Source organism: Sus scrofa, chromosome 9 (genome assembly GCF_054392235.1).
Source record: "Sus scrofa isolate SSC_HxYL_T2T_F1_AM1 chromosome 9, Sscrofa_HxYL_maternal_Yorkshire_Landrace_v2.0, whole genome shotgun sequence".
In the NCBI taxonomy this organism is placed as follows: domain Eukaryota; kingdom Metazoa; phylum Chordata; class Mammalia; order Artiodactyla; family Suidae; genus Sus; species Sus scrofa.
In genome coordinates this window covers 131,456,224-131,484,067 of record NC_139391.1, presented here as the reverse complement: position 1 = coordinate 131,484,067, position 27,844 = coordinate 131,456,224, and the positions used below count along the sequence as shown (strand labels likewise).

General features: G+C 40.4%; 1 long non-coding RNA gene across 2 annotated transcripts in view; it reads right to left on the bottom strand.

Moving 5' to 3' along the window:
• The window catches only part of LOC106505035 (uncharacterized), a 165,651-nt gene extending 138,250 nt beyond the window's left edge, over positions 1–27,401 (bottom strand). For both annotated transcript variants that reach the window (XR_014816513.1, XR_002347097.2), the window contains exon 1: positions 27,287–27,401. This is a non-coding gene — a long non-coding RNA (uncharacterized LOC106505035). The remainder of the gene's footprint in view (positions 1–27,286) is intronic.
• Positions 27,402–27,844: the final 443 nt, after the last annotated feature.

Below are 27,844 nucleotides of genomic sequence, written 5' to 3'. Positions count from 1 at the left end.
GAGCAATCCAAAATTTATGCATAAAGTTAAGCATTATTTACTGGTTTCATTTGAAAAAGTGTATTTACACAAAATAATCAGAGTAGTTTGTTATCAAGTATCTGCTGCATAGCTGGTGGCGCAGGGATAATATTTTGAACATATTAAGCCAGTATACTTGCCTCGCTGCTCCCCATGCAGCAAAATCAAGAACATTTAACACTCTCAGAGGAGAGATAAAGTAGTTATTGTTCAGCTCTAGCTTGCAAATTAGACTTGTTAGTTCCATTTTTAGTTTCGGTCATCAGGTTCTGTTGAAACAGCATGGAATTTTACAAACTGAAAAGGCTTCCTGGGAATACTAAGAACCAGAGCCTGAAAGGTAAAGGAGGGAAACAAAGCCAGGAAGAACAGGATATGCTAGAACTCCCAATTCAGAAGAAGGAAGAAAAAATCTTTGTCATTTGGGGAGCTGAAGATGAGAGGAGGACAAGGTGGGTGGGGGGAGGACAAAGTTCAGACTCAAGCATCCTGACTCTCCTCTAAGGGTCAGAATCCTGGGGTGGGGGATGCAAGTGGGAAAGAAACACCCAATTAAGCCTAGAGAACTCCAAGAGAGGGACTTATTCCTCATTTCTCAAGAGAACAGCCTTAAAAAACCACAAACTCCTGGAGTTCCCGTCGTGGCGCAGTGGTTGGCGAATCCGACTAGGAGCCATGAGGTTGCGGGTTCGGTCCCTGCCCTTGCTCAGTGGGTTAACGATCTGGTGTTGCCGTGAGCTGTGGTGTAGGTTGCAGACGCGGCTCAGATCCTGCGTTGCTGTGCCTCTGGCGTAGGCCGGTGGCTACAGCTCCGATTCAACCCCTAGCCTGGGAACCTCCATATGCCGCGGGAGCGGCCCAAGAAATAGCAACAACAACAACAAAAGACAAAAAAAGACAAAAGACAATAAAAAATATACTAAAATGGGGAGTTCCCGTCTAAAAAAAAAAAAAAAAAAACCACAAACTCCTTAAAGAAGATTAGCATTTAACATGCTATTTTCAACACGGTATAGGATTAACAGTGTAGGAATGGTAGAGGACAGTAACTCAAACCATAAAATGTAGAGATAAAACAGATGGAAATTCTAGGCATTCCGGGAGAATTGAAGCCAAGTAGCCTGGAGTCAAGATGAAGGGCTATAATGAGCAGGGACTTTGTATCTGGAGGCTGGAGTAGGACCCAAATTCTTCAGGGGAAGATAACAGCGTGATGCCCCAAACAGGCAAGACCAGCCATACTTCAATGGCCACTAGCTGGGGACAACCACACCAAGTCAGATGGACATCTGAGAAGATACAGCAGACAGCCGAAGTGTCATCCTGCCACCAACATGATCTACGTTTTCCTCCTGCATCCAGTTCACATTAGGGAAGGAAAGGCTGGGGGCGGGGGTGAGACCCTATGGGAGGGGGAGACAGTTTCATAAGGAGTTTGAGTTTTACACTTACTGCTTTTGTATCTAAAAAATATTACCTGTTTAAATTACTTCTTACTAGCAATTTTCAGTCCGCCCCCCAACCCACGCCCCACCACCATTAGCAGAAATAACAGTTTGAAAACTAGATTAGAACAGATATACAAAAATAATTTTAGGAGTTCCCACTGCAGCACAACAGGATCAGCAGTGTCTCTGCTGTGCTGGGATGTGGGTTCGATCCCTGACCCGGCACAGTGGGTTAAGGATCCGGCATTGCCACAGCTGCAGCATAGGTCACAACTACAGTTCAGATCTGATCCCTGGCCAGGGAACTCCATGTGCTGTGGGGTGGCCAATAATAACATAATAATAATAATAATAATTTAAAATCCATTTCTTGGTGTCTGAGTTATAATAATAATAATAAATGATGGCCATTATTATATACCAGGCACTATTCTAAGCTTTTTTTTTTTTTTTTTTTTTTTTGTCTTTTTGCCATTTGTGGGGCTGCTCCCGCGGCATATGGAGGTTCCCAGGCTAGGAGGTATAATCGGAGCTGTAGCCACCGGCCTACACCAGGGCCACAGCAGCACGGGATCTGAGCCGCGTCTGCAACCTACACCACAGCTCATGGCAACGCCGGATCCTTAACCTACTGAGCAAGGCCAGGGATCGAACCTCCAACCTCACGGTTCCTAGTTGGATTCGTTAACCACTGAGCCACTATGGGAACTCCCCTAAGCTCATTTATTAACTTGTATTCATCACAACTATTCTAAGTATATTCTTATACACATTCTAAAAATGAGGGCATCGAAACACAAAAATCACCCAGTTAGTAGTGACAGAACCTGGACACCTACCAGGCAATCTGGCATCAGAATCAAGATTCCTAACTCCCCTGGTAAAATGCAGGAACATTTGAGTAAATTGAACATTGTAAACTCGCAAGCAGTACAGCCAGGGTTTAACTCCGATAAGTCTAACTACCATCATAAGTGTCTCTTTTTATCAGTCTACAGCAGTTTTTCATTTTCTGCTTTGTCTGATAATTGAACCCCTTTCCCTTGGGTACCTACCTCTTTCCATAAAGGGCTGTCAGTCAAGGATCCCCACCCAAACCAGCTGATCAGTGAAGCTCTACTCACCTTAAACAATAATTGGTTACAGGGGTCCACAAAGGACCCAAACAAGGCCAATTAGAATCATTCTCAGAGTTTGAAACACGCCCTGGGAGACAGAATTACCCCTCTTCTGGATGTTAAACGCGGTGGTTGACATTAGCTTATTATTTTTGGTGACCAGCAGCCGAATCACCTTCTTATTGTGAGAAATCCACTGCCTTGGAAGCAGTGCAGAAAAGTCAACTATGCCAGATATCCACTTTCTCAAGCTCCCTTGCAGCTATGGTGCAACCATAAAAGCCAAGCCAAGACAACCAGACATCTAGATGCCAGGTCTGGATTAGAAGCTGATGACCCAAAGAAATGGAGACTGCACAAAATCTATGCCGAGAAAGGATGACACCTAATAGCCATTACATTCAGTTTCCAGAGAGGGGCTGTTCTAGCCACACACTTTGGAGACCCAGTGTTAAACGTTGCTGCCAACAGAGCAAGCTCAGTGACTATGCCCCTGAGGAAACTGGGGCCGTTCTGGGAACCACGTCAGCTGGAAGAGCGTGGTATGACTTTGGCAGGGAGCCTCCAAGGCTTGTGCTCCAGCCCTCTCAGAGATTCTGTGAGCTCTCCGATAAACCTCATTTAATACATCCCCTACTTAAAAGCCATTTAGTTGCTGGTGCTTGAAACGAAGAATCTGCTTTGGATTTCCATTGCTGCTGCAATAAATCACCATAAACGCTGCAGTTTAAGACAACAAAAGATTATTTTCTTACAGTTCTCGAAGTCTGAAGTCCGAAAATCAAAGTATCAGCAGGGCTGCATTCCTTTCTGGAGACTCTAAAGAACCCATTTTCTTGGTTCCAGAGGCATCTCTTTTCTGTCTTTAAAGCCAGCAACATGCCTCTCTCTGACTATTCGTCCCTTGACACACCTCCCTCTTCCACCTTTAAGGACGCTTGTGATTACACTGGGCCCACCTGCATACGGCCAGGCTCATCTCCCTATTTTAAAGTCAGCCTATTATCAACATTAATTCCATCTGCACCCTTAATTCTTCTTTGCCATGTAGCTTAACTCATTCACGGGTTCCAGGGATTAGGTCAGAGGTATCTCTGGAGCCAGTGCTCTGCCTGTTCCAGAACCTAAATGAGCAGGAGTTCCCTGGTGGCTCAGTGAGGTAAGGAAGAAGCATTGTCGCTTATGTGGCATGGGTTCAGTCCCTGCTTAGGAACTTCCTCATGCTGTGGACATGGCCAAAATGCATCAGTAAATAAAGCTTTTTTTTTTTTTTTTTTAAAGAACCTAAATGCAGAGATATCTGTGTTGGGGTCACTTACAAGCAAGAGATGCTTAATGAAACAGAGGCAATCTGGAACTTACCATCTGACCTGACTGTAGCTAAAGAGAATAAGAACCCCGTTGGTGTCAATGGTTGGAACTCTGATAGCCCATGGCAGTCAAAGGCCAATGAGTAATCAGATTATTACTGGTGGTCAGCTGGAATGAAAGAACTCATTGAAGCCAGGTTTTGGGAGACCCAACGTCATATGGCCATTGTATGAAAGAACTGAAGAAATGCATGGATATTTGATAGCTTAAAGAAAGGGAAGGCTATGCTCAAAGTTAAAAATTACTGTCTAAAAATACAGGCCAACAGTCAGGGGGATTTCTATAATGGTCCTGTCTGAATCTCTTATCTCTTGCTTCTACTAGTCTCGTAATAGCCCAAAAACAAACTCGAAGACTGGTCTTAGATGCTGCTAATTTACAATGTTTGTTAAACGTTAAACTTACAGTGTAGGCAAATATCAGGTGAAACTAAGGGCAGCAGTAGTAAAAGACTAGAACCCCAAGATTTGAGATGAAGACATAGGGGAAGATTCAGATGACTGACTGAGCTGAGTAGTCTACTGCCAGTGGAAGCCTCACATCCTCTGTTTAATAAAACTTTCCCTCCCTTGCTTGACAGTCTCATAAGACCTCACCTCGATAGTTTCTATAAGCTAAAGATGGGCTCTGCTGATTTCCGTGAGAAGTACCAGGATTCTGGGATCTCAGAGGCTGAGTACTGGTATTTAATGATGAAATTCAAGGTACAAAAATGCAAGATAACATAAAGGGCAGAACTGTCTGACATTCAATGAATGATCTTTTTTTGGTGGCTAATGAATTGTGGGTTCCCCTCAGGTTGAAACAGTGGGTAGCCCACTAAGGTCCTACTTGATTTATTAAGAATTTCAGGTCTGGCAAACAAAGGGCTAATTTAAGCTATTACAATGGGAAACCCCTCTCCTCGTGCAATTCTCTGACTGGAATCATTTCACAGACCTAGAAGGAAAGGAAGGCACTTTTGAGGAAGAAATCTGCAGGTACAGGAAAGCAGGTTAGTACATACATCCTCCTTCTAACTTTTCCAATGAAAACTGTGGGAAGCATGACCATTTTACAAGCATTAACCACGTGCAATGAAGAGGGAAATATCCAGTCGTTTAAATCTGTTTTGACATTGGCTCCAAAATGTGCTAATTCCTAAATACCCATCCTGTGGTACACTTCTCATAGTTAGATATTATAATGTCAGATAAGCCCACCTATTCATAGGCTCAGGATGGCCATAAACCTACAGTTCTGGGTATGTAGTCTGGGTAGGCATACCCGGAATTGGGCAGAATCTACACATTGGTTTCCTGAACTGTGGAGTATTATGATAGAAATGGGCAAGTAAAAATTCTTGGAACTCCCATTGTTATCACAAAGACTAGTTCCACCATCAAAGACTTGAAAGATGCAGAGGTGGTGATTCTTATCACATCTCCATTCACCTTACTTTTTTTTTTTTGTCTTTTTTGCCATTTCTTGGGCCATTTCACTGAAAGGATGTACCTACTGGGCTATTGGTATGTAATAGGAGAAACCATGCCCTGTCCACCATTATATCCAAAATTCTCATGGATTTTGGCATATAGCGGGACTCAATAAATATGTATTGATTGAATAAATTAATGTGGAGGTTGTTTCTCTCTATTTTTTTTTTTTTGTCCTTTTGCTATTTCTTTGGGCTGCTTCTGCGGCATATGGAGGTTCCCAGGCTAGGGGTCGAATGAGAGCCATAGCCACCAGCCTACGCCAGAGCCACAGCAACGCGGGATCTGAGCCGCGTCTGCAACCTACACCACAGCTTACGGCAACGCCGGATCCTTAACCCACTGAGCAAGGCCAGGGACCAAACCCGCAACCTCATGGTTCCTAGTCGGATTCGTTAACCACTGCGCCACAACGGAAACTCCTTCTCTCTATTTTTAGAGAAAAAATTACCTAATATTTTTGTCACTAATCTTTACCAGAATCCTACAGTAATAATTACTTCTTTGGGATAGATTTCTCTAAGTATAGACACTGGCTCAAAGAAAAGGCAGATTTTAAGGCATTAATATTTATTTCCACATGAACCAAATGGAATCAATTTACATTCTCACTAGCTAATAAGATTTTCATGAATGCTTATTTCTCCACATACTGACAAAATTAGTATTTCATTAAAAAAAATCTTTGTTAATTTCATGTGTTTAAGGATTATCTAATTTTAGTAGCTATTTTAATTTATTCAGTGACTAGGTTTGTCATTTATATGTTTTTGTTTTCATTTGTTATCACTGAGCAATTGTCTATTACTATTATCTATTGTTTTGTGATTGTTCATTAATCAAATAGCCTGTGGGAACTTTTAACCCCAAAACGTTCATCCTATATTCATGCAACAATCCAAAGTTTAGAAGGATATTTGTTTTTCATCATTGTTTTTCTACCACCCTGTTTAAGTCAGTGCAAAACACGAGAGCTTATTAGCTAAACAATGGACAACATGTTCCAGGATCCAGCAGTCTGGTAGAATCAAATAGCAAAAAGAGAGGAAAAAATGTAATTAAAAGCACTTTTCACAGGTCAAAAGTGTAAGCTTATTAATGTTTTCCTGAGCAGATGGCATTAATGGGTAACCAAAGATGCATGTTCATCATTATTGCCCCACTATTATTTTTTGATATAAGTGGCTCAGTAAATGCGAGGCACTTAGCAATCAGATTCAATAATTAACACGGTACCTGGTCTCTTTTTCTTACAAAAACATTTAGTGGGGTCCATAAATGAAGATGCACACTATTAAGGAGAAAAAGAAATAATTTTTCACCTTATATAGGAGATAATTTATCACAACATTATTTATAATTGCAAAAATATCGGAAACTTCTAACATTACAGTAAATCATTAAGTTATGGGACCACATCTAACTACAGAAATTTGCTGCCATTAAAAACACGAACTGCAATGTATACATCTAAGGATAACCTGACCCCCTTGCTGTACAGTGGGAAAATAAAAAGAAAAAAAAAAAACACGATGTTTCAAAACACTGTTAATGACATGGGAACGTGTCCACAATATACTGTGAAAATTTTTTAAAAGCTAGACAACCATACATGCACTAAAATTACAATTTTATAAAATAAGTAGAATTATAAATATTTGCATAGATTAAAAAACTAGTAGGAAATACACTAAAATATTTATCTCTAGTGAGATCATGAGTGGTTGGTTTTTTTCTGTTTTTTTCTTAGAATGACAACACACTACTTTTCACACCAGATAAAACAACACCAGAGGCCACTTTTTAAAAGAGAAAGACATGTACAAACTAATAAAAGCAGTCACCTTTATGCAGCGCAGTGAACCTGGCACAAGTAAATGGGGACTTGCTTTGTACGGTCAGAATCCTTTAACACAAGAATATACTCTGTTATTTGTATAAGGAAAATAACTTATTTTTTAACCAGAAAGAAATGGTGAAATATATTTTGGACATTTTCTTTATTTAGTTCTTTGCATTTTACATTCCAATGTAAGCCTCCATTTCAACATTGCAATTTAATATTGTGAAAGGCAGTCACTTTACTATCAGAGAAATACTTTGATCTCTAGCCCAGGTCTACCACTTACTAGCTATGTGTTCTCTGGGCTAGTCTCTACACTCTCTTTCCCCAAATCACCATACACAAAATATTAAATAGATACGTTCTTGCCCATCAATATGACATAATTTATAAGTACTTATGAGCCCTAACACTGCTCCTCCAATGCAAAGTGTCATTGGACCCTCATGTTAAGTACACTGCCCCTGAAGAGAAAGGAAATTGTTCAAGTGGTTTAACTTTGCTTTCTGAACAAGCAGAATTTAAAGAAAAACGGTGGGAGAATTTAATGAAGCAGAATGAAGGAAGCATGGAATTAAGAAGAAAAAGAAGAAAAGCACCCACCTCCCCCACGACAGATGAAAAAACGGAAGTGCAGCGAAATAACTTCACTTTGGGAAATTCACATGGAAGTGAGATAAAACCCTAGACTCCCGATGTCTCACACACTGAAAGCACCGCACTGACATGACTTGCTAGACATTAAAGGTCCACAGTGGACATGCAGCTCTCGTCCACAAAGCCACTGGACAGACGTTAGCTCAACTGCGAAACGATCAGGCTCACACTCAGCGCAAACCGCGGACTTGACCTCTTTTCACACCAACCCCCATGTATTTACTACCACGTGCTCCTATTACTATGGAAAACCCACCCGAGCTGACGAGCAAAGCCCATCCCCTTAAGTGTGCAGACTAGCTCTATTCCTTTTATGCTTTACTACACAAACCTCATTCCTCGCTGCTATATTTTCCATGTTTTCTTTTCTACTAGATCATTGTCCACCTTGGGAGTGGGGGCGGGGATGCTCTTGACTTCACTTTCCCTTCCAGCCATCACTTCATTTTTCTTCTCCTTATTAGAGAAAATCTTTTTAAAAGTTATCTGGGTTTGCTATCTCCAATTTCTTTCCGTCCATCCTCTCTTCACCTCAGGATTTTGGCCCCATGAATTCCCTGGTGCTAAATCCAATGATCATGGGGGTTTTTTTGTTTGTTGGTTTGGTTTGGTTTTTTTTGCTTTTTTTTAGGGCTGCACCTGCGGCATATGGTAGCTCCCTGGCTAGGGGTCGAATTAGAACTGCAGCTGCCAGCCACAGCCACAGCCACAGCAATGCAGGTTCTGAGCTGAGTCTGAGATCTACACCTCAGCTCACAGCAACACTGGGTCCTTAACCCACTGAGCAAAGGCCAGGGATCAAACCCACATTCTCAGGGATACTATTCAGGTTCATTACCAATGAGCCAGCAGGAACTTCCCAACGATCAGTTCTAAATCTTCATCTGACTTGACCTACCAGCCCCAGATGGCTGCTCATGACGTAATCATTCTCGTCTCATTAATAAACATTCCTCTGTTTTCTCCCAAGACACATTTGTTTGGTTTTTCTCCTACCACTCTGCCGGCTCCTTTTCAGTATCTCTTGCTGTTTCCTCCCTTCTCTCTCACCTTTCCTTTCAGTCAGAACGCAAAGGGCTCAGTCCTTGGGCCTCTCTTCTCTCTGTCCACCCTCACACCCCTGGTGATGTCATTGGGATCTTCCAAATACATACCTCCAGGACACACTCTCTCCTAAACCGCAGACTTCAATACCCTACTCCACATCTCTGTTTGGATGTTTAATAGATGTCTCAAACTTCACATTTCCAAAACTGAACTCCTGATCTTCCCCCAAATCTATTCTCCTCATAGTTTTCCCAGCCTCATGAATAGAAATTTATTCTTTCGGTTACTTAGGCCAAAAAATTTTCATCTTTATTTTTATTTAGGAGAGGGAAGGATTTAGGATATACTTCTTGCAGCAAGTAAGAACACCAGGGATCTTTCTCAGAGCAGTGTCTCAAATTAATCTTTAGCATCTTTCATTCCCCTACCAAAAAGTCTTGTAGACTCCACCTTCAAATTGTATCCAGAATCTGACTTCTTATCACAACTTTCATTACGACCACTCCCAAACTAAAATCACCTCTGGTCTGGATTATTGCAATAGTTTTCTAACTGGTCTCCCCGCTTTCATGCACATACTCAGAACTAGCATACAATTTGAAAAGATCGCTCTGGCTGCTATGTTGCAAAGAACTGTAGAGGGGCAAGGGTATTATTTTAAATTTTGCAGATGAAAAAAATAAAGTCTTAGAGAGGTTAAGTGGTTTCTTTAGAATCACATAGCTAATAAATCATTAAAGACTGCTCTTTTTTTTTTTACCCTATGTTCTCTACAATTATGTGGTATTTCCTCAATATGTAGGCTGCCCATATTTACTGCTTTGCCTGGGGCAGTCCTGTTGTCTTGGCATGATTTAATTGTGCCCTCCTTCCACCCTTAAATATACCCTGATCTGGATCACAAAGTATATGAGATAGACATATGACATACAGCATACGTATTTAATCCTATAAATAAACAGGAGTAAGAGTGTGTGGGTACTAATACAGATCATCCCATTTGTGCCATTAACATCAAGTACTGAGTGAGGCAATACGAGATCAGTAACTGTCAGCTCCCTTAAGCTGCCAAGGAATCACTTAACTCCAGGAGATCAGTTAGAAATGGCCCAGTGCCAAGAGTCAGTGGCTCTTGGTCAATGTTTCACGTCAGAGTTCCCACATCCTCCCCGCGCATGGCCCAGCGCTCACACAGTAGATTCCTCAACTCTACCATCACCTTCCTCTTGGCCCAGTTCTTTATTCCTACTATCTGATAGACGTTGTGAATCAGATTTGCCGCTAAAATCTTGAGATGTCCACAATTGAATACGACCTCACCCCCAAACCTGCTCACCCTTCAGATTTCCTCAGTCATATGAACGAAGCCATGTGTCTCCCAGACTCAGGTTGCAAAGTCATCTTTCACCTCCTCTTTTCCTCTGTCCTACCCCATGCATCACCCAGGCTTGTTCACAAATGGACTCCTTGATCTATGTCACTGGGGAACAGTAATCCCCTCTGTCCCAGTTCCTGAAGGAGTTTTATTTGGAAAACCTCTCACAAGTATGCCTGTAATTACAGCATTCACTCTTACAAAGTAAGCATCCTCCAGAGTCTAGCCCAGTTCATAGCTTCTCCAAAGAGACCTTCCTCCTGCCGAAAGGCATTTCTTCCCTCTTCTGGATCGCCATCAAGCCTCCTATCTCCACCCCTTGCTCAACATGTCAACCACCTGGTACTCTTATCATGTCTCTTTAATTAGAGTATGGCATCCGGAGGGCCAGGATCCTATCTCCCACATTTTAAAAAGATCTCCCTCAAGTCAAGCATAGTTCTTGATGCTAAATATTTTCTCTGTTGATAGCAGGGAAGCCAAAGGACAGCTAAATTCGATGAAGCGTACACTGACAGAGCTTCAGTGTCTAAACTAAGATTTGAGGAGGCTTCGAAGGATATCTTTCCAATCTTCCTTAGAAAAGCTATAGAAATATTCTCTGGATTAGTCAGTAGTCATACCATTTCATCAAACCCCTTTAAGAAGATTTTAGGAGTTCCCGTCGTGGCGCAGTGGTTAAGGAATCGACTAGGAACCATGAGGTTGCGGGTTCGATCCCTGCCCTTGCTCAGTGGGTTAACGATCCGGCGTTGCCGTGAGCTGTGGTGTAGGTTGCAGACGCGGCTCGGATCCCGCGTTGCTGTGGCTCTGGCATAGGCCGGTGGCTACAGCTCCGATTCAACCCCTAGCCTGGGAACCTCCATATGCCGCGGGAGCGGCCCAGAAATAGCAACAATAACAACAACAACAACAACAACAACAAAAGACAAAAGACAAAAAAAAAAAAAAAAAAAAAAAAAAGAAGATTTTAATCAATGTATCTGAAAAAAAATTAGTTTCAAAGATAAATCAGAGATGAAAAAATATGATTCATTTGCCCTAAGCAACACAGCTGGACTTTCTGATCTCCTTGAGTACATTTTTTATTTACCTATATCTTTATTCTTGAAATATTTTCTGAATTTTTTAATTAAAATTTTTTTTTGGCCACACTTGCAGCATATGGAAATTCCAGGACCAGAGATCAAACCTGAGCCTCAGCTGTGACCTGTGCCACAGCTGCAGCAACACTGGACCCTTAATCCATTAATCCAGCATGTCAGACCAGGGATTGAACACACGCTGCCACAGAGACATGATTGATCCTTAACCCATTATGTCACAACAGGAGGTCTATTTTCTGAATTTTTCTTTCTTCAAAAACAAATGAGAACAATAAGGATTTTCTATATGGCACTAGGAATTATACCCAATATCTTGTAATAACCTATAATGCAATACAATATGCAAAAAAAGCTGAATCAATAAAAATAATAACACCCTCTCCTCCAAAAAAATAAAAAAACAAAAAACCCACACAAGTAGGGATAAATGACGGAAAATAAATTTATATTTTTGCCATTAAATATGCACACAAAGTACTGTGTTCCTTACTGCCTCTATTTCTTTGAAAGAGTCATTTAAGAAGCATTTTGGCAAAGCAGCAAGAGAATTAAACTGCAAAGGATCTGGCCACTCAGTATAATATATTCCAGTCTCTCTGTCTAAAACTTACCACCATATACTTTGTTCTAGAGTTCATGTTCTGCTTCTTCCAGTCCCTTTCCCGCTCCTTTGTGAGAGCAGAAACATTGCATCTGCTTCAAACACTTCTTGGGTAGTAAAACCGAAGCAAACCAACTAGTTTCATTGGGTCTTAGTTTCCTCAGGGATAAATTTTATTTATTTTATTATTGTTTTTTATTGTCATTTCCCCAATACAATTTTTTTTCTACTCTACAGCATGGTGACCCAGTTACTTATACATGCACACATTCTATCTTCTCACATCATCGTGCTCCATCATAAGTGATTAGATATAGTTCCCAGTGCTACACAGCAGGATCCCATTGCCAATCCATTCCAAAGGCAACAGTTTGCATCTATCACCCCAAGCTCCCCAACCACCCCACTCTCTCCCCTTCCCCCCTGGCAACCACAAGTCTATTCTCCAAGTCCATGATTTTCTTTTCTGTAGAAAGGTTCACTTGTGCCTTATATTAGATTCCAGATATAAGTGATATCATATGGTAATTATCTTTCTCTTTCTGACTTACTTCACTCAGTATGAGAGTCTCTAGTTCCATCCATGTTGCTGCAAATGTTCTTTTTTATGGCTGAGTAGTATTCCATTGTGTATATATACACCAAATCTTCCTAATCCAATCATCTGTTGCTGGACATTTGGCTTGTTTACATGTCTTGGCTATTGTGAATAATGCTGCAATGAACATACAGGTGCATATGTCTTTTTTAAGGGAAGTTTTGTCTGGATATATGCCCAAGAGTGGGATTGCTGGGTCATATGGTGGTTCTATGTATAGATTTCTAAGGTATCTCCATACTGATCTCCATAGTGGTTGTACCAGTTTACATCCCCACCAACAGTGCAGGAGGGTTCCCTTTTTTCCATACCCCCTCCGGCATTTGTTCTTTGTGGCCTTATTAATGATGGCCATTCTGACTGGTGTGAGGTGGTATCTTGCAGTAGTTTTGATTTGCATTTCTCTAACAATCAGGGATGTTGAGCATTTTTTCATGTGCTTGTTGGCCATCTGTATATCTTCCTTGGAAAAATGTTTATTCAGGTCTTTTGCCCATTTTTCCATTGGGTTGTTGGCTTTTTTTGCTGTTGAGTTGTATAAGTTGTTTGTATATTTTAGAGATTAAGCCCTTGTCAGTTGCATCATTTGAAACAATTTTCTCCTATCTGTAAATTGTCTTTTTGGTTTCTTTTTGGTTTCCTTTGCTGTGTAAAAACTTGTCAGTTTGATCAGGTCCCACTGGTTTATTTTTGCTGTTATTTCTGTTGCTTTGGGAGACTTACCTGAGAAAATATTTATAAGGTTGACGTCAGAGAATGTTTTGCCTATGTTCTCTTCCAGGAATTTGATGGTGTCTTGTCTTATATTTCAGTCTTTCAGCCATTTTGAGTTTATTTTGGTGCATGGTGTGATGGTGTGTTCTAGTTTCACTGATTTGCATGCAGCTGTCCAGGCTTCCCAGCAATACTTGCTGAAAAGACTGTCTTTTTCCCATTTATGTTCTTGCCTCCTTTGTCAAAGATTAATTGGCCATAGGTGTCTAGGTTTATTTCTGGGTTCTCTATTCTGTCCTATTGGTCTGTCTGTCTGTTTTGGTACCAGTACCACGCTGTCCTGATGACTGTGGTTTTGTAATATTGCCTGAAGTCTGGGAGAGTTATATCTCCTGCTTGGTTTTTGTTCCTCGGAATTGCTTTGGTGATTCTGGGTCTTTTGTGGTTCCATAGAAATTTTTGGATTGTTTGTTCTAGTTCTGTGAAAAATGTCATGGGTAATTTGATAGGGATTGCATTGAATCTGTAGATTGCTTTGGGTAGTATGGCCACTTTTACAATATGAATTTTTCCAACCCAGGAGCATAGAGTATCTTTCCATTTCTTTACATCTTCTTTAATTTCCTTGATTAATGTTTTACAGTTCTTGGCATATGAGTCCTTTACCTCCTTGGTTAGGTGTATCCCAAGGTATTTGATTTTGGGGGGTGCAATTTTAGAAGGTATTGTATTTTTGTATTCCTTTTCTAATATTTCATTGTTAGCATACAGAAATGCGCCTGATTTCTGAACGTCAATCTTATATCCTGCTACTTTGCTGAATTTGTTGATCAGTTCAGGTAGTTTTGGGGTTGAGTCCTTGGTGTTTTCTATATATAGTATCATGTCATCTGCATTCAATGACAGTTTTACCTCTTCTCTTCCTATTTGGATGCCTTTTATTTCTTTTGTTTGTCTGATTGCTGTGGCCAGGACTTCCAATACTATGTTGAATAAAAGTGGTGAGACTGGGCATGCTTATCTTGTTCCAGATTTCTGTGGGAAGGCTTTCACTTTTTCTCCATTGAGTATTATATTTGCTGTGGGTTTGTCATAAGTGGGTTTGTCATAAATGGCTTTGATTATGTTCAGGAATGTTCCCTCTATACCCACTTTGGTAAGAGTTTTTATCATGAATGGATGTTGAACTTTGTCAGATGTTTTCTCTGCATCTATTGAGATGATTATGTGGTTTTTGGCTTTTCTTTTGTTAATGTGGTGTATGATGTTGATCGATTTGCATATGTTAAACCAACTAAATTTAGACACTTTAAATTTGACTAGGTCTTTAATCTCACTGAGATCCTATTTAATAGACCAAGATAATTTTATTAAATGATCTACAGTGGTTTTAGGTTTTGAGTTATCTTCATTAAAAAAAAAATCTTTTTCAGTATACATATTTTCTACCATCCTGCCCATTTGCAAAAGTAAAGCATTACTTTAGTACATATAGGATTAAGAAAATCAGATAATTAGAAATTTAAGTTTAGAAATAAATTAATGAATGATTACTTACATTGTAAAATACTTAATTCCCATCCTCCATGAAAAAAGTACTTATTGTGTAGTTTTCAACTAATGAGCTATCTCAAAATCTTTAAGGAAGGATTCAATTTGTAAAAAAGAAAATCAACTCAGCAATTGAATGAAACAAGGAGACTATCATAAACCATACTTTTGTTTTAAGTAATAATTTGAAAATGCTGTCCTAAGTGGGGACAATCACGAAAACAGAATGAAGTTTCCCCAGAAAACTAAATATAGAACTACCATATGATCCAGCAATCCCACTCCTGTGCATACACCCAGACAAAATTGTAATTCAAAAAGATACATGCACCTCTATGTTCATTGCAGCACTATTCACAATAGCCAAGACATGTAAACAACATAAATGTCCATCAACAGATGAATGGATAAAGAAGATACAGTATGTATATAAAATGGAATACTACTAGACCATAAAAAGAATGAAATAATGCTATTTGCAGCAACATGGATGCAACTAGAGAGTCTCATACCAAGTGAAGTAAGTCAGGAAGAGAAAGACAAATACCATATAATATCACTTATTTGTGGGATCTAAAATATGGCACAAATGAACCTATCTACAAAACACAAACCTATGGACATAGAGAACAGATTTGCGGTTGCCAAGGGGGAGGAGTGAGGGAGTGGGATGGACTGCAAGTTTGGAGTTAGTAGGTACAAACTATTACATTTAGAATGGATAAGCCAAGAAGTCCTACTGTATAGCACAGTGAACTGTATCCAATCTCTTGGGATAGACCATGATGGAAGATAATATAAGACAAGGAATATATATATTTATGTATTTCTAGCAGAAATTAGAACAACATTGTAAATCAACTACAATTTTTTAAAAAGGGGAAGAAAATCACCCTGCCATAACCAAAAGTACCCTCTCATTCCCACCACTTTTCTTTCCTTCTCATTATAGCAAAAACCTCAAAAGAGTAACTATATCTCCTCTCTCTACCAGTAGAACCACTTTGGAAAATGTTTGGCAGTGTATACTAAGCAAACATGCTTATACTCCATGACTCACCAATTTTACTCTGAATATATAGCCAACAGATATAAGTACTTATATCTTCCAAAAGACATGTACTAGAACTGTCATGGTGGCTTTATTTTAAAAAGGCAAACAGTTGAATAGATAAATAAATTGTGGTATAATTCATTCAACAAAATGCAACATAGCAATAAAAGAGTAAGCTTTGGTTTCACTAAATAATATGAAATCTCACAGATACCAGTGTGAGAACTAGAATCCCACAATTCCATTTATATGAAGTTCAAACAGGCAAAATTAATCTACAATTATAGAGGTCAGAAAAATGCTTAATTTCAGGAGCTGTTGACTCTAAGGGGGCACAAGAGAACATTCTGTGGTGCTGGAATATTTCTATATGTACTGTCTCTAAATTATTCCTCATCAAAATATTAATATATTTCTATATAATAAAGAGCTGTACTTAGATTCAAGTAAGCAATTCTACAGAATAGAGAAGAACCCAAATAACCACACAAATGAAGATATGAATAGCTTTTGTTTGTACATACACACCATATGGGTAAGTGGCATGGATAAAAGCTAATGAGGTCTAATATTCATAAAAATATGGTGTCAAGAATGAATAATCAGAGTTCCCATCGTGGCTCAGCGGTAACAAACCCAACTAGTATCCATGAGGATGCAGGTTCGATCCCTGGCCTCACTCAGTGGGTTAAGGATCCAGTGTTTCCATGAACTATGGTGTAGGTTGCAGACACAGCCCAGATCTGGCATTGCTGTGGCTGTGGTGTAGGCCGGCAGCTGTAGCTCTGATTCAACCCCTAGCCTGGGAACCTCCATATGTTGCCAGTGCAGCCCTTTAGAAAAAAAAAAAAAAAAAGAATGAATGAATAATCCTATGAGGCCTTCTCTGCAATGTTTAGACTACACCCAGGGTACTGAGGTCATTTTCTTCTGCAATGCTTAAGAAGAACATCAACAAATTGGTATGCTTCCAGAGAAAAACAACCATATGTTGAACATCTGAGCAAAGTCTAAAAGAGCTATTTTCAGGCTGGGGAGGAAAAAAAAAAAAAAAAAGACTTAAAGGGAAACATATTCTACATGTCCTTAGAAGACTGAAATAGAGTTAATAAGTGCAAGTTGTAGGTAGATTAATTTTTTTTAAAATAACGAAGAATTTCCTAAATAATGTAGCTTCCAACAAACTATCCCTAGAGGTAATGAGCTGAAGCAATGACCAGATACCTGCCCGCATACTTAGAGGGGGTAAATAAGACGTCTCAGTGAGCTAAATAAGATGTCCTCCAAGACCCCTGTTAACTCTGTATTCTGTTATGTTACCAATCAACATTAGCGTATATATTGTGAAAATTTGGCAGTAATTAAGAAAATTCACAAGCATTTTTTTCTGTCCAGAAAGTCACCAATTGTGTCCTTCCACTTAAACAAGAGACGTTTCTCCTCTACAGCCATGAGCTCAGTCACCACTCAAAGACTGTAATACTTAAGAGTGGATAAAACACATTTCTGAAAATGATAAAATAGGAGAGTCTCTTGACAATGATTTTCTTGATTACCCATAATTTAAGCTATAACATTTTTACATCAATTGCTTTCTTTTTTATTATTATTTCCTGGAGCTATGTTCCATAACACAGATATCAGATGAGTAAAAGGGCACAAAAATCAGTTTTACTATTCTTATTATAATTGAACCAAGTGTACTCCAGAGTCATTGGAGCAATTGAAATGTCACTAGCAACATATGAATATATCTATTCTCCCACACTTCTGCTAGTGTTGGATTTTGCCATTGTAACTAACTTTTTTGCTAATTTAATAAGTAGTAGTAGAGCTCAGAGTTGTTTTAATTAATATTTCTTTGATTATAAAATGAAGCCAGACATTTAAAAGAATCAAAGACTTTTTAAAGAAAAAAAAAATGCACTAAGCAATCCCACAGTAATCCTATGCTATTCGGTTTGTCATGCTGCAGTTAGTTGGAGTCCGTTTGAGCCAAACTGTTTACTGCCCTGACAGGGACGTCTCCTGTCCTCATGCAGCCACGGAGTCCCACAGGATGGGGAACATGCCAACAGTGCCATCTTTCCTTAGTGCTGTTTTCGCATTATGCCAAAGTGTTACCACTTTCTCATTAGCCTGCTATACTTAGTCTCAGGAACAGTTTGTCTCTCCTGGTTCAAGTACTAGCATATTTTATACATAGATCCACAGTAAACAGCACCCCCATGAACAGATCACAGAAACTGGTGTGCCCTCCCATGCACTCCAAAGAGAACATTTTATGAACCAAACTGGTCACCCCTGCATGGTAGAATTTGAGGTAACTGTTTTTCCTTTTGTTCGCCTGTATTTTCTAATTTTCCACTGTGAACATGAAGTGCTTATATAATTAAAAAAAAATCGTCTTGGTGGGACGGTGACATGTGGGAGGAATATGAATAGAGAAAAAAGGCATTATATCTCAAAACTGTATTTTCTTTGTTCTTAATTTTTAAAAAGAAAAGACTCCTGTAATAAGCTCCATTACTGCATAAATTGTTAAAAAGCCATAGGTCAAGGTGAAGCAAAGAGTACACACATGGAATTCTACAAAGACTCTGTCTAGGATTGCAAAGGCACCTGCTTTTCTATGTCAGAAGAAGAGAAGACAGAGGGAGACGTCCATATGGGCCCACTTTAAAGCCAATGGATATTGGATATTATACAAACACTTTTCTGTTGTAGTCCTGAAAGGTTCTGAACACCTGGTTTATTGTCCATTACCAGGAAATATTAATGTGTAATCCAACAAAAGGCAGGAAGAGAAAGAAGCCGCAGGCCCTTTGACCTCATTATAGGCTGCTTAATGACTCTTCCCTGTTTACCTTTTCATATATAATTAAGCCACAAGAGAATTTATAACTGGGAAAACAAAAGATCCAAGAATGATCAGTCAGTTACCTTCCCTAAGTTCTGAGAAGTTATTATAGTTCCCAAAGCTTGACCAAAACAACATCCAAGGAAAATACCGTTTCTTCTACTACCATCTCATTAAGGCTGCATTAGTGAAACACTTAGGGCAAAGCCTCCACCCCACCCCTTTAATCCTTCCTCATGCACTTGCAACCAAGCCAGAATGCTGGGCAAAGGGACAATTCCAGTGAACTTTTGTTCTATAATAGGAATATCAGATTTTACTACTATACAAAGGGATGTAATTATTTGAGTCTACTTCTTTAACTATTATAGCTAAAATTACTTTTAACTGTAATTACTGAAGTAAAAAGATCTGACACATCTCAGTTTAAAGTTCAAGATGTACACTTAAAATATTCTGAGTGCTTTTCATAAAAGTCATTTAACTATATATTCACAGAGAGAGAGAGCATGTGCATGTGCATGAGAGAGAGCAGTATTCTTTAAGAAAAATAGTAGATATTTAGAGAGATATTAATTAATTTAGGGTTTCAAGCACTTAGAAAACTGTATACAGAGGATCACATTTTTTAAATAAAAATATAACAAAATAACTTTTAAAGAAATCTGATTAATAAGACTCCATGGATGTCCACTCTCACCACTTTTATTCAACAGCATTTTGGAAGTCCTAGCCACCACAATCAGAGAAGAAAAAGAAATAAAAGGAATCTGAATTGGAAAAGAAGAAGCAAAAGTGTTACTGTTTGCAGATGACAGGATACTATACAGAGAAAATCCTAAAGATGCTACCAGAAAACTACTAGCACTAATCAATGAATTCAGTAAAGTTGCAGGATACGAAATTATTACACAGAAATCTCTTGCATTCTTATACACTAACAATGAATGATCAGGAAGAGAAATTAAGGGAACAATCCCATTTACTGTTGAATCAGAAAGAATAAAATACCTACGAATAAAGCTACTTAAGGAGGCAAAAGAACCTGTACTCTGAAAATTAAGATGCAGATGAAAGAAATCAAAAATGACACAAACAAATGGAAAGATGTACCATATTCTTGAATTGGAAGAATCAATATTGTCTAAATGGCTATATATAATACCCACAGAAACCTGCAAATTCAATGCAATCCCTATCAAATTACCAATGGCATTTTTCACAGAACTAGAACAAGAAATTTTTAAATTCTTATGGAAACACAAAATATCCCGAATAGCCAAAGTAATCCTGAGAAAGAAAAATGGAGCTGGAGGAATCAGGCTTCCTGTCTTCAGACTATACTACAAAACTACAGTCATCAAAACAGTGTGATACTAGCACAAAAACAGAAATATAGATAAGTGGAACAGGATGGAAAGCCCAGAAATAAACCCACATACCTATGGTCAGTTACTCTATGACAAAGGAGGCAAGAATATACAATGGAAAAAAAGACAGTCTCTATAATAAGTGCTGCTGGGAAAACTGGACAGCTAGACATAAAAGAATGAAATTAGAACACTCGCTAGCATCACAAAGAAAAATAAACTCAAATGTATTAGAAACTTAAATGAAGGGCCAGATACTATAAAACTCTTAGAGGAAAACATAGGCAGAGCACTCTTTGACATAAAGTGAAACAATATCTTTTTTGATCCACCTCGTAGAATCATGAAAATGAAAACAAAAATAAACAAATGGGACCTAATTAAACTTAAAAGTTTCTTTACAGCAAAGGAAACATAAACAAAATGAAAATACTACCACAAAATGGGAGAAAATCTTTGCAAACAAAGCAACCAACAAGGGATTAATCTCCAAAATATACAAATAACTCATGCTGCTCAATATCAAAACAAAGCAAACAGCCCAATAAAAAAAAAATGGGCAGAAGATCTAAACAGACACTTCTCCAAAGAAGACATAGAGATGGCTTCAAAGCACATGAAAAGATTTTCAACTCTTCTAATTATTAGAGAATTGCAAATCAAAACTACAATGAGGTATCACCTCACACTGGTCAGGAGAGTCATCATCAAAAATCTAGAAACAATAAATGCTGGAGAGAGTGTGGAGAAAAGGAAACCCTCCTACAGTGTTGGTGGTAATATAAATTAGTACAACCACTATGGAAAACAGTATGAAGGTTCCTGAGAAAATTAAAAAGAGAACGACCATACGCTTCAGCAATCCCACTCCTAGGCATCTATCGGACAATGCTACAATTCAAAAAGATACATGCACTGCCATGTTCACTGCAGCACTGTTTCCTTGGCTGTATCCATGGCCAAGCCATGGGAACAACCTAAAGGCCCACTACCAAAGAGTGGATAAAGAAGATGTGGTATGTATATATACAATGGAATCTTACTCAGCCATAAAAAAAGAATGAAACAATGCCATCTGCAGCAACATGGATGGACCTCGAGATTATCATACTAAATTAGATAGCGAAAGACAAACACCACATGATATCACATATGTGGAATCTAAAAAAATGATAATACAAATGAGCTTATTTACAAAACAGAAACAGACTCACAGATATCTAAGACAAACTTACGGTAACCAAAAGGGAAAGGTGAGGAGGAAGAAATGAACTGGGAGTTTGGGATTGGCATATGCACACTATTCTATATACAATGATTGGTCAATGGGGACCTGCTGTATAGCACAGAGAACTCTGCCCAATATTCTGTGGTAACCAATAGGGGAGAAGAATCTGAAAAAGAATGGATATGTGTCTATGTATAACTGAATCACTTTGCTGTACAGCAGAAATTAATACAATATTGTAAATCAACTCTACTTCAATACAAGTTTTTAAAAGACTTCACAGAGTTGGCCTTTAAAATAACTGAGTTGATTTTTTAAAATATTTATGTTACAAAATTTATTGCATAAAGGGCCTGAGATATGGCATGAGAACAGGTTTTTTCCACATTTGCCTGGTTCCAGGGCTCAAGCTGTGAAAGAAGACGGAAAGGGACATGCTAATTTGTGTTGGAAAGGTTAGGTGGTGACGTCTTGGAGAGAGAGGAAGGCAGGCTACAGAAGCTAAGGCTTCCCTAGAGAAGAGATTATGCAGATAGAAACAAAAGTCTCAGCTGAGCAGAGTGGACCAGCAGCCTGTGGCAATATTAAAAAAAAAAAAAAAAAGCCTGGCAAGGTCCAAGGACAAAATCCAGAGATTGCTAACTGCCTGGGGGTTCACGTGGCTTCAGGAAAAGCCACCCCAGTGTGCAGCTAAAGAGATAAGCCTGTACCCTGATCAAAATGGACTTTGCTTCTCCAGAAACCTCAGAAGCATAGAGAGAGAGGGAGAGAGAGACATCAGCTGAACCAGTCCAGTCCTAGCTCTGGAGGGCAGGAGTCAGAGTGAAACAGAAGACTTGAGTTACACAGACTTATGCGGAGGGGTTATTGGAGTGGGCCCTGGCCCTTTAGCCACCGACGGGGGCAAAACGAGGGGCTTCTTAATTGTTAACTGGCTCCAAATGAAGGAGGGTAAGAAGCGTTGCAAGGAATCTGTCCCCTGAAATGTCCTCTCGGTAGAAAGGAAATTTGCACTCAAATCTGCTGACGAAGACAAGCCCTTGCATCTCCCCTCTGTGGAGTCAGCTGCATAAGGGCCTGGCGACCCCGTGCCTGGCAGCACCTGGATGAAGGGAGGGTGGCCCGAGGGAAAGGAAATATGTCTCAATAAGGAGTAAAAGGGGTGGACTTCCAATCCCAAATGGTCCTTCTGGAGACAAGTCCCCTTTGGCTCCTCCTGAGAGTGGGAGTGGCCCTCCGGAGGCAGTTCTGAGAAGCCTGCAGGGGAACTTTCTGGGTGGGGCCTGCTCTCAAAAGTCTGTTCAGAGCACCTGATGTGTACCAGTCCCTGAAAATGGCAAGCCTTATTTTCATCATCACCTTTGCAAGTTTTTCAAACCCCTTCCTAAGCATGGCTTCTCCCCAAACAAAACCACCCCAAAGCCTTTATTATACCATCTACCCTGTGATTCTGGCTGCATTCGCCAGCCAGTTAGAAACGTGGGTGGTGGAAACCTCTTGCTGCAATGTTTTTCTGCCCCTTTCATGCCTCTGAGTCCTTTCCATCTGTTGCCACTGTCACTTGGGAACCAGGCCTTCCAGCAGTTCCATGACCAGAATTAGAATGGGAACCTCCCCCTCCCCCTAGATCCAATACAGCTGCACCTCAAGGTGGCCAGAGTAAGCTTCAAAAAACACAAGGCATTTCCACAGAAAAGAAAATCATGGACAATTGTGGCTGCCAAGGGGGAGGGGGAGGGAGTGGGATGGACTGGGAATTTGGGGTTCATAGATACAAACTATTGCCTTTGGAATGGATAAGCAATGAGATTCTGCTGTATAGCACTGGGAACTATGTCTAGTCACTTATGATGGAGCATGATAATGTGAGAAAAAAGAATGTATATATGTATGTGTGACTGGGTCACCTTGCTGTACAGTAGAAAGTTGACAGAACACTGTAAACCAGCTATAATGGAAAAAAAAATAAAAATCATTATTAAAAAAAAAGTTCCTAACAAAACAAAACAAAACAAACAAACAACAACAGCAACAAAACACAAGGCAGGTCTTGTGAATTTCCCCTGTATAAAACCCTCCTCTAGCTTCTCATTACTCTCAGAATAAAACCCAAACTCCTGGTCGTGGCCTCCAAGCCCCGAATGATCTGGGCCTATGTAGCTTCCCATCTCCTCCTCCACCTCTCCTTTCTCTCACTCCTCTCATCCACAAAAGGCCTGAATACTCTGTCATCCAAGAGCATGGCTTCCAGTCAAAGACCTAATCATATTTTCTTTTAATTTACTAAACATGTTGAAAGTATGCATTCTTCCCGAATGATTTAACACAGCTCTTAATTGTTTAACCAACATCATCCATAAAGGGAGATGCGGTTCTTTTGACAAGCCTGGATTAAAAATTACTCTTCCAGTCTTGGAAATGATGAAGCTGTGAACTCAAGTACCTACCACCCCTAAGCTTCGATGACTGTGAGGGGGAAACACTGTCGGAGCCAAGACCTAGACCACAGACGTTCACACGTCCACAAACATCGCCGAGCAGAACGTCTGTCCTTGAAAGCCAGGGTTACCTCCACGGCACAGCATCAGCACATTGTTTTAACAGAGCACAGCTTTTTCCCTGCTAAAAGGCATTTGGTCCATAGGATGGTTTGGTTTGGTTTTGTTTTTAATTGCAGCATTTGCAGTTGGGCCCCAGCTCATGGCTGGGTCTTCGAACAGGCGCATTGCCCATTTTGCCAACTGCTGCATTCTCTCACGCAGCCAAGAGAACGCTTTGCTGTTTCAGCATTCCAGGTGAGACAGTGGAAAACACAAACTCTGGGAGCCTACGGCTCGGGCTTCTTCATGCGCTCACAGCATGGGCGCAGCAAGCTTTAAGTGAATCATGATGGAGTTTGGGCTTTAAAATGAGGGGTTGTGGACCCAAGGCCCAGGGATGTAGGAATGCCCTGCCTGCTCCGGGTGAGGAGGGGAAGAGAGACTTCACCTTCTGAAACATTAACACCAGTTTTCATCACCACCGTCCTTTCAGATTTGCTGAGAGCAGCAGACACCTTGCTTGCCAGCTTATAAGAGCAAGGGAGGTAACAGCCGGGGCAGGTTCCCACAGTGCCCAAACAAGTGAGCTTTCTCTCTAGGCAAAGAGCCATACTATGGCCCCTAGGGGGGATCAGCCTCTTTCCAGAGCCTGTCTTCAGACTCTGGGTTGCTTCCTCTGAAATTGGCAGTGTATGGAAGTATAGGTAACATGAGAGTTATTTAAAGTATCTGTGGGGCCTTTTACCTTTAAACCTGGCTTACCCAGCCCCAACTGGAGAAAACGATTGTCCCACAGTCACTTTTGACCTGATGACTCCCCCCACACTTCTTACTTCTGCTCCCCCACTCCATTCCACCGCTCCCAGGCTTCCATCTCCTCCCTTCCGTTTCCCACTGACCCCAGGATGTCATCACTGAGTGTAATCCCCAGCCCCCCATGACTTTTGGTCCTCTCTAGAGCACAGTTAATGTTCCCTATCTCTTTGCCCTCTTGATCTGTTTCACTAACTCACCCCACTCCTTCCCAGGTGTGGTCTCCAGCCCACCTACAAGTGGCCCCAGAAAAGAAGTCCAGCCATTAGACTTTGACAAAAGATGTAACTTGCCAGCTCCACCAGCTCTAAAGGCTAAATAAACCTCAAGTGGCCCCAGAAAAGAAGTCCAGCCATTAGACTTTGACAAAAGATGTAACTTGCCAGCTCCACCAGCTCTAAAGGCTAAATAAACCTCAAGTGGCCCCAGAAAAGAAGTCCAGCCATTAGACTTTGACAAAAGATGTAACTTGCCAGCTCCACCAACTCTAAAGGCTAAATAAACCTCCAGTCCTTCCTTTCGCCCATTGTCCCATCCCACATCTGCATTTTTTTGCACCTGAAAGTCAACATCTTACAATCATCTTTATCTTTTTTCTAAAGCTAGATTTCTTCTGGGTGATTAGGCATCACGTGTTGGTAAAGCTGCATTGCCCAGTCCAGTAGGCACGAGCCCTGGGAGGATGTTGAGCATTTAACATGTGGCTGGTCCAAACTGAGATGTGCTGTAAGTATAAAATATGTAGCAAATTTTGAAGACTTAGTACAATTAAGAAATGTAAACTATCACATTAATAACTTTTATGTTGGTTATATGTTGGCATGATGATAGATATATTGAGTAAAGTGAAATATAGAAATAAAATTTATTTCATCTGCTTGCTTCTTTTTACCTTTTTTTTTTTTTTTCTTTTTAGGGCTGTATCTGTGGCATAAGGAAGTTCCTGGGCCAGGGGTCAAATCAGATCTGTAGCTGGGGCCTATGCCATAGCCACAGCAACATGGGGTCGGAGCAGCTATTGCAACCTACGCCACAGTTTGTGGCAACTCCAGATCTTTCACCCACGGAGCAAGGCCAGCAATTGAAACCACATACTCACTGGGTCCTTAACCTGCTGAGCCACAATAGGAACTCCATTTCTACCCTTTGAAATGTAGCTACTAGAAAGTGTTAAGTCACATGTTCACACATTATATTTCCATTGGGCTGTGCTGCTGGAGATCTTAAGTTCCACGAGATCAAGGCCACCTTGTTCATGAGTGTATTCCCAGCTATGCTGGCACAACACCTGGCAGATAGGAACAAGATTAATAAATACATTTGAAAGAATAAAGCTTTCTAGACAATAGGGATTTATGTGTAGGAGTCTTCTTTATAGAAAAAGAGGAATCAAAGACAATCAGCTGGCAATAAGGGAGTCGAGCCGCTCACCTCTCCAGCACTGCATGTTCTCTGCCCACCATGGGCCTCAGAGCTCCCTTCAGCCTTGCACATTTAGTTATGAAATAGGGTCTAAACTGGATCAAATGAGCAGCATATCCATCTAAAACTGAATAGTTAGGAGTTCCCGTCGTGGCACAGTGGTTAACGAATCCGACTAGGAACCATGAGGTTGCGGGTTCGGTCCCTGCCCTTGCTCAGTGGGTTAAGGATCCGGCGTTGCCGTGAGCTGTGGTGTAGGTCACAGACACGGCTTGGATTTCCATGTTGCTGTGGCTCTGGCATAGGCCAATGCCTACAGCTCCGATTCGACCCCTAGCCTGGAAACCTCCATATGCCGTGGAAGCAGCCCAAGAAATGGCAAAAAGACAAAAAAAGAAAAAAAAATGAAACAGAAAATACTGAAGAAAAGAATCCACATGCATAGCAAGAAATGATTCAAGGGCTATTAATTTGATCTAAACCACTCTCACCAAAATGATCTCATGGCGAATATCTCATTTACTTATCTCAATCCTTGGTATCAGAAAATTCTTCTTAACTTGGATTTGTGACTTGGCAAAACATTTAACACAAATGCAGCAAAGACTGGAGCGTCTAAAACGTCTAGTAATATCCTTAAAGACAGTTTTGCTTCCATGCCGCTCCCTCTCATTCACAGGCATAGACATCACTGTGAAGTGAGTCAGCGATTCCAAGTATCTGTATTGCATTACACCAAGTTCCCCAGAGCTGGCATTAGCAGTACATTGCTGGAGGGAGGAAGAAGCCAAGCTGTCCTGTGATCCCTGAAGACTAATCCAGCAAGAGACGTGCTGGTTAGTCATGGACAAGAACACAGGGATTAGAAGCTATTCAGCCAGTTGTATCAGGTGACAACAAGAAGGCAGCTGAGTGAGAGCTAAGCAAGTGGTGAGAAGGTGATCCAACACCATGGCCCTTGACACAAACACCCATTTTATCCAAGGCACAAAGCACTCCTTAATTGGAAGTATCACTCCTCTCCCCAATGAAAACGATCGCTTTAGTAAAGTTTACACACCCCCAGGAAGCTACCTCTCTTTCCATCTTTCCTTGTGTTTCAAAATCCGCAGAGCTGAGACCACCAGATGGTATCCTCAGAAGTGCCATAGTCAGCTGCAAGCTCACTCAAGAACACAGAAATAGTACTGGGCTGGAAGTGAGAACTTGGGACTCCTAGCTCTTCTATCAGGTATTAATTTCAGGATCTTTGAGATGACATGTGTTATGCTGTTGCCCATAGCTGCAATCAAAGCATCACTTGGGACCCTGCTCACAGCAAACAAATTAGCAACAACCATATGACTCAAAGCACTCAGTTTCCCTATCTCCAAGGCTTCTTCCACCTTAAAGAAGTCTTGGATGGTCTCAAGACCCAACAGGACACTTTAGCTTCTATGAGACTTTACCAACCCTATGTCCATCTCATCCGACATACCCAATAGAAACATACACACTTTTAGAATAAAACTAGAGGAAGGAAAAAACCCAAATAAATTTTGCTTTAAAAGGCCAGAGGTGTGTAGAAATGAGTCAATGGTACTGAGCCAGAACTCTTTGAGCAACAAAACAAATAATAATAGTACTGGATTA